The sequence below is a fragment of the Macrobrachium nipponense genome, chromosome 18, assembly GCF_015104395.2.
Source record: "Macrobrachium nipponense isolate FS-2020 chromosome 18, ASM1510439v2, whole genome shotgun sequence".
NCBI lineage: Eukaryota > Metazoa > Arthropoda > Malacostraca > Decapoda > Palaemonidae > Macrobrachium > Macrobrachium nipponense.
The window spans coordinates 20412210-20420685 of record NC_087211.1 but is presented as its reverse complement, the minus strand read 5'-3'; the positions used below and the strand labels follow the sequence as shown (position 1 = coordinate 20420685).

At 36.7% G+C, this 8476-nt stretch overlaps 1 protein-coding gene across 2 annotated transcripts in view; it reads right to left on the bottom strand.

Moving 5' to 3' along the window:
* The window catches only part of LOC135196910 (uncharacterized), a 174059-nt gene extending 170968 nt beyond the window's left edge, over positions 1 to 3091 (bottom strand). The window contains exon 1 of one of the 2 annotated variants that reach the window (XM_064223726.1): positions 2932 to 3091. The gene's annotated coding sequence lies outside the window, so the exon portion shown is untranslated. The remainder of the gene's footprint in view (positions 1 to 2931) is intronic. The other variant, XM_064223725.1, reaches the window with a different exon arrangement.
* Positions 3092 to 8476: the final 5385 nt, after the last annotated feature.

The following is an 8476-nucleotide window of genomic DNA, read 5'->3' as shown; positions in this document are numbered from 1 at the left end:
AGGAAAGAAGACGAAGAATCAGATACCAAGGGAGTCGCGGGAGAGCTTTCCGACGACTTCCTGGCAGACCTTCGCTTCCCCTACCCCCGCACAGCAGTGAAAAGTAATATGAAAATGTACAGCATACTTGCCCACGGTTGCGAGTTCACTGCATAGAACTTAAGAGGGAAAAATCAATTCCCGGTAAGAGCGGAAACTGATCCATAATAATAGATGCTATCATAAATATATATGAAAATGGAACAATACTTGCACTTGCTATTTTCACTTTCACAGCAATAAAAATCGTAAGGATTAATTCAGGGTAAGAGCGGAATTTGATCCAAAATTAAATTTGATGCAAATAAATAAATGAAAATGAAAATGAGAATACTTTCTGCAACTGCGAATCCAGCTTTCTGTTCATTCTATGCATGACAAAATAAGAGCTCGGTGCGAGCGCAATCACGCTCTCCGGAACGAAAACGCAAAGGGCATATAATTGAAAAGCAGTACTTACATTTTCAATTACACAAACTTTTGCCCAAAATACATGGAAGCTACCGGCGCGATCTCGCGCCTGCTTCCCTTCGGCACCGAGCACACAATCTTCAAGGGTTCAATTCATGAAAAGAGAGGAAATCGCCGCATCCACGGCGATAGCTCCATGTTGGTTCATAATTAAGTAATGAAAATGAAAACAGTGTACTTACAGTTTCATTTTCAAGTCAAACAAACCATTAGTATAAAACACAATATAAACAAAGCATACAACGATGAAGCGGGCAGAGAGCGATGACGAACACGTCCTTCACACCCGCGGCCGAAAGCAAAAGTGATTTGTTTACCTCCCAGTCGGACAAGCAGTTAACTACCGTTCTCCCTTGTTCGAAGCTTACGAACCGTTCCAGCTGCCGCTAGCTACTTCCTATTGTTAAAGGACCGATGGTTTGTATTATGTATCGGAACAATATCAAATTCATACAAATCACATCCAAATCTACCAGGAAAGCTATATTTTACATTTGTATACTTGATTTTACATTTTAAAAGTATTTAAGTGGATAATGTCACCGCACGGTGAAAATAATTTCAACACTTACTATTCTCACAGCACACTCTTTTCAACCTTTGGCCAATAGGCGTCGCTATTTTCACTTCCTGTTTTGCTGCAAATGACAATGTTCTGATACGCGAGATTCATGTGGAATGCAGACCAGAACGTATTTTGCAAAGCATTCTCGATGAAACCGTTGATATCGATCTTGTGAAAGCGCACTTTCATTACAATGCGTGGAACACCCTTAAGTCCTCAGCATTACGCAAGCTAAACATTACCTATGTACGCTATTTAATGGCGATCTGGAAGACAGCCCTTCAATCGTCTGTGATTTATGTCTAGACTGATTCCATCAAATGTGTGCTGGACTCAAGAATCATCCCATAGGTAAAAACTGGTTCTGTTGACATTGTAAGGCTGCTAGTTCACAGAATCTTGAATATGAAGATGGTGAACCCAAAGCCAAGAGAATACGTACATAGATTCTACTAGAGGAAGACTGGATAAAATGTTCGACTATTGTAGCTTTAAATATTGCTTTTCAAACTTTCCAAATATTGTTTCCACTGATCTGTAATTTATAATATCACTATCATAAGCAGTAGTCACAGTTACTGTAATGATATTTTTTTAAATATATGACATACCTAACTGCTTTGCACATTACATTGTATTGGTTCACACTGGTTGCTCTTATTAATGGCAACTGTAAGGCAAATCGATCAGTTGTGTGGAGGGGAGAGGTTCACACTGGTTGCTCTTATTAATGGCAACTGTAAGGCAAACCGATCAGTTGTGTGGAGGGGAGAGATCAATCAGCATGTTCTATAGATAGATAGACAGCTATTAGCTGTAGCTTCCAGACTTCTACAGCTATTTCATCAAAGATTTTGGAACAATGCCATGGATTTTCATAACCTTCATCAGGATTGCTACAGTGCCTACTTGCCTGGTGTCTGAGTTATCTTGAAATGTCCTGTCCCTAAACCTTGAAAAGTATAGTACCACTACAAATTTCAGTATAAAATTGCTGCTAAAAAATGCAGTGGCAAAAAAAGGCATGCAGTGAGAATAACTGACAATTTTTTCTTATATAATTTCAAGAAACACTTTCTGGAGGTGAACATATTTTGAATTTATTTTCACTGTGTAAATGGCGACCTGTTGTCCAAAGGTTAAAAAAAGCGTGCGGTGAGAATACCTATATACTATAGTAGTAAGTGCTGAAATTATTTTCATCAACACGTAAAAGTATCGACATTACGGCATGACATCTCTAAGAGAGCAAAAAAAGGCTAGCCTAGTCAGAAGTCTCAAGTGTGTGATGGTTTGGCAAAAACAGACAGTGAATAGAACAGTCGGTCACTAAAATGTGTTACCTATAGGTAGCCTAGGTAGCCTACCTAGGTATAGCCTAGGTAGACTAGCTAAAACACCAAACAGAAAACATTTGATGATAAACTTTAATGGTAATAAAGGCAAGGAAACAGAAATATGAAGCTACTGTAGGTTATAAGTCTGGATCCCTTTGCATGACACTTTCGTAGAGGGTTAGCTGAAAGGTAGCCAGTCACTTTCAAGGGCTTACCTAGGTAGTGTTAACTCTCCATGAGACACCATTCACACAGCATTTCCACAACTGTCACTACTAGGTACCTAGCACTTAGCATTAAAATACTACCTCTGTCCTATAACATGACCAAGTTCAGAATTCTTGCCAGTAGGGTAGCACTGGCATCAGCTTAGGTTACCTATGATAGCCTACGTACTATACCTAGGTAGTACCTATCTAGGTACCTAGGGTGATCGCCTCATAAGCGCTGACCTACCACTTGGATAACAAGTTACTTACAAAGAAACTTTGCAAAATATGGAATCTAAAATGCCTATACCTGTTGTTTGTGTCAGCAACAATAAGTCCAAATAGAGAAATAATCCATCACGCGGCCACACTTTTATTTAGAAATTTGACAGGTCATTACGTCTGGAGGTGCTGGTGTCTACTGCTGTAAACATGAATGGTATTCCAAAAATGATGTTCGTCTGAAGGGTCCTTTTCGTCCAAAAAAAGACCACGCTTAATATTAATATCTCCGATGTAATTTTATTTCACCAATATCAATGATATTTATAAGTATTTTTTATGTGATAAACTGGTGCATGTTATTCGTGCATTACCTTTCACGATATTGCTAAGGAAATACAAAGTCGTTCTGACCGCAATCAGACAGTTACAGCAATCATATCTCCGAGTTCTAAAGCTTAAAACTGCTTATTTGAAATTCATGGTAAACAATATGATTGTAAATTCTTTACTACTATCAATAAATTCGTATACGTACTTTCATTACAATGATATTAAGAGGCATCATATACGTTACTAATATAGCTTGGTTTCAAACAGAGCGTAACGTGAAATACGAAAATCAGGAAAATTAAATTTTGTAATAGCCGTGACAATGATCTCTTATGCAGAACATTGGCACGGCTTCTGCAGCATTAATTATAATTATTCCTATTTTCGTATGGAACTAAGGAGATAGAATAAAATTATTCGAGATATTTTAAATAGAGGAACTGAAACCCAGATTGAATATAGACAACGTACTCTGTCCGCAGACGGAAGGTGTTCTAATTCAATCTCATGTATTATTTTCACGAATTTTTCTTTCGACATTTTATGATATTGTAATCTTTATTTAGTATACGTACAAATACCGTAATACTTTAATTATTATTCTGCGTACTACATAAATCGTAAATGTTTGCTATCAAATTCCTTGTTCCCCAGTATTCACTCCACAGTTTCGGGCACACTAGGCTACTTGCCTGAAGAACTTATTTGCATAGTTATGAAACTTAAAGGATTTTTTAGTCTTTACTTTCGGTTCGCCATCTCTTCGTTTACATGACTCTGGTTTCACATGTTATTCTATGTTTCTTTTACTTGGGAGATTTTATATTTACTTTCCCTGCACAATTTGACTGCTTACTTCTAAGCAAAGGCTATTTGCTTAAAATAAGGCTTTGTGACCAACACTTCGCTATTGTAGTACCATTGAAATCTTATGCCCTCGTCCAAATATGGTTTTAGTGTTACTTCGTAATTTGGACTGCTGAAAATTAGCAAGATAGTACTCAAATAAATTTTACTGACACTCAGGGTGACCAGACGTCCCATATTTGACGGGATTGTCCTGTATTTATCCCGTGTCCCGTATCGACCTTCCACGGGATGCCTTTTGTCCCGTATTTTCAATATCTAAAAGAAAAAAAAAAAAAAAAATAGCGAAATTTTGCAGAATACCAGGTAAAGGCGCGTCAACGTGAACGTTGCATAATTCATCAATCGGTGTTAAACATTCGCTTGTACCGACTGAGAGCACATGAGGGCAAGCCAGGCATGTATCTGACTTTTTAAACATAAGGCAGCATGTCCGAGTCCGACAAAAAGTGCAACAAAAAAGTGAAGCGAGAATGTACTTTTAGACAAAGTGGCTAAATGACACTGATTTGAAGCAATGGCTCGTTAGGGCAAGTCACTTTTGTTATTAACCCTCTTACGCCGACTGGACGTATTTTACGTCAACATTTTTTGTTTCTCGGGTGCCGACTGGACGTATTTTACGTCGACATACAAAAGTTTTTTTTAGAAATTCGCGGAAAAATACTTTTAGGCCTACCAGCCGAAAACTCTTGAATCACGCGCCTTGGGGGATGCTGGGAGTTCACGGATCAAGGTGTTGTTTTGTTTACAATCGTTACGCAGGCGCGCAAGCGCGAATTTCTTTCTTGCCGCACTAAAATGTATCTGTGACACATCTCGGAAATTATCTCGTCACTTTGACATAATTTTTGTACCATTTTAAATTAGCCGTTACATGGAGTATTATATATGAAAATGTGCGCATTTTTATGTAGAATACAACAAAAAAAAATACTCATGATTGTAGCTTTTATCATATAAATAACGATAAGCGCCAAACTTTCAACCTTCGGTCAACTTTGACTCTACCGAAATGGTCGAAAAACGCAATTGTAAGCTAAAACTCTTATATTTTAGTAATATTCAATAATTTACCTTAATTTTGCAACTAATTGGAAGTCTCTAGCACAATATTTCGATTTATGGTGAATTTATGAAAAAAACTTTTTCCTTACGTCCGCGCGGTAACTCTTCCGAAAAAAATCATACATGCGATTGTGGTAATGTTTGCACCATTTTAAATTAGCCGTTACATAAAGTTTTATATATGAAAATGTGCGCAATTTCATGAAAAATACAACTGAAAATAACCAATGGTTGTAGCTTTTATCAATTTTGAAATATTTTCATATAAAAAATGATAAGTGACAAATTTTCAACCTTCGGTCAACTTTGACTCTACCGAAATGGTCGAAAAACGCAATTGTAAGCTAAAACGCTCATATTCTAGTAATATTCAAGCATTTACCTTCATTTTGCAACAAATTGGAAGTCTCTAGCACAATATTTCGATTTATGGTAAATTTATGAAAAAAAAATAACATTTTCTTTACGTCCGCGCGGTGGTAAACTTTCCGAAAAATAAAATCATACGTGCGATTGTGGTAATGTTTGCACCATTTTAAATTAACCGTTATATAAAAGTTGATATATATGAAAAATGGTGCGCATTCCAATTTCCCGAAATTTACAACAACAAAACAAAAAAAATTGAAGGTTGTAGCTTTTCTCATTTTTGACAAATATTTGACAATATAAATCACACGATAAATAGAAAAAAAAACCAAAACCCATTCGGTCAACTTTGAACTCTACCGAAATGGTTCGATAAAAACGCAATTATTAAGGACTAAAAACTATTAACAGTCTAAGTAATATTCAAGTCATTTATCTTCATCTTGAAACAAATTCGAAGTCTCTAGCAAAATATTTAGATTTATGGTGAATGTTAAACAAAAACTTTCCTTCCCTCCGCGCGTGGATTCTCCGCCACAAATCTCCGAAATGCGATATCGTCCTATTCCCCGTTCGGAATATTTGCTCTCCGTTTCATAATTCATGGGCATTTCATAGAGTTTTATATATGAAAATGTGTGCAATTTCATGTAAAATAAAACGAAAAATATTTGAAGGTTGTAGCTTTTATTATTTCCGAAATAATTGCATATAAAAAAATATATAAAAAAATTCGACATTCGGTCAAATTTAACTCGTCAGATATGGTCAAAAACTGCATTTTTAAGCTAATATTCTTACAGTATAATAATATTCAATCATTTGTCTTCATTTTGAAAGAAATTGGAAGTCTCTAGGACAATATTTAGATTTATGGTGAATTTTTGAAAAAAATATTTTGTTTTTTACTTTGTTCTGCGCGTTACGAATTCATGCATTATTTTGTGATAATATTTTCTCTGTGTTGCTTTTATCGTTTTACAATGTGTTATATACCAAAATGATCGCAATTTAGTGTAAACTACAACGAAAAAAGTAACTTGTTATCTTTAACCGTTTCGCGCACAGCACGATTTGAATACAATTATATATGAAATTTCGTTTTTGTGCTATCATATATCGCATTATTTATATATGATAATGATATTTTTTTTCATTTCTGATGGCTGCATACTAAACTTCAGCCAATGACAAAAAAAGGAGCCAAAAATGAACTCTTAATCTTAAAAACTAAGCGCGCTGTGATTTTTTGAATAAATAAATTTTTTCCGCTTCCGCGCTCACTCTGAAACACCTCCGGCACACGGGAGACATTTTTTTTTTACCGCTTCGGCGTTTAAGGGTTAATATCCTTCAAAGCTGCAAAACATGCTTGATTGCAATATTCTAATGCTTTGACACATGTAATGAATAGCTGTTTGTAACAAAATCTACAACAAATGCAATTTAAAACAAAAGAAAAGTCAATAAAGAAGGCTGAGAAGGACTTTGCCTGCGTCCCTGCATGCATAACTTCGCATAAGTTGTGTCAATATTGTTCAACTACCTCTTCAATTTAAGTGTCCCGTATTTCAATTTTCAAAATCTGGTCACCCTGCTGACACTTCACGTTTCTACTTTAATTCTTTACCTTCTCTTTGCTTGTTACTGTTACTGAATTAGCCTGCTGGCCCGGGTCACACATTAGCGATTTCAAACCACGTATACCGTAATGCCTGGGTCACTCATTGGCGATTTCAAACCGCGTATGTCGTAACGGCCGAAATTTTGCCCATTACAACCCCACTTCGTTCTCAACAACCAATTCGCCATAAATCGCCATAAATCATACCTAAGTCCCCGAGTTTGACGAATTTGCGCCAGGGATGGCGGCAAGGCTGGTCTTGCATAGTCGCCGTCATTCCGACTGCTGTCCTATGTTGCCATGTCATGGCACAACACGCAACAATTTCGTAATGGCCTCTCGACTTACGGCATTTAATCACGCAAGTTGTAACTAGCAATGGTGAGTTACAGCATACAGTACAACATACGCCAGTGATGCTCAAATCTCATGCGACATGACTCCAAAGGATTTCGTTCAAAATTCACTAACTGGCAACTAGTAGCTCCATATTTATGTACTGTTTCAATGCGAAAACGCGATTATTGCATACAATAAGGCCATAATATGTCTCTTAAGAATGAAATCTGTTATATATTTTAAAACTGTAAGAAAATGTTACGTGTAGCCAAATTTCAGAAAAAACTCTTCTGAAACATTTTCAAAACTTTCGTTCACTCATCGCTGAAGCATTTGACCAAAACGAAGTCGTCATCAATTAAACATCAGTTCAAATGTTAAATACAAAAAGGAAAAAAATGTCATTGTTAGAATATTAAACTTTTATTTATGATGCATTGGTAATGTTGATTATACGCTTGGGTGCAGTCATTTGTTTTTACCCATAATTCTTGTGTTATGACGCCGTTTTTGTAAAGTAGTGTAACCGGCAAGTTGGTCGCTGAAGGTATTCTGTACTGCTGTATCTCCCACATTCTCCATTAAAGTGACTCATTTATGTAGTGATTCGCTTTTTATTTAATCCACCATCATGTCCTCTGCGGTCACAGGTTATGGGCCCAGCTCAAGCAAGAGGAAGTTGTATTTTGATGGTGATGAGGAGAAATATGAAATGTGGGAGATAAAATTTCTAGCCCATCTGAGACTTCGAAAGCTTACCCTAGACGAAAATGAAGATCGAACTTCAGCAGAATTCATTACTAAAAATGCTGACATTTTCGCTGAGGTCGTTCAAGTTCTAGATGACAAGAGCCTCCAATTAATAATGAGAGATGCAGTCAACGATCGAAGAAAGGCATTAGCGATTCTACGGGACCATTACCAAGGTACTGGCAAACCAAGAATCATCTCCCTCTACACGGAGCTGACGTCACTGAAAATGAGAGGGGAAGAATGTGTGACGGATTATTTTCTTCAAGCGGAGGCAACCTCT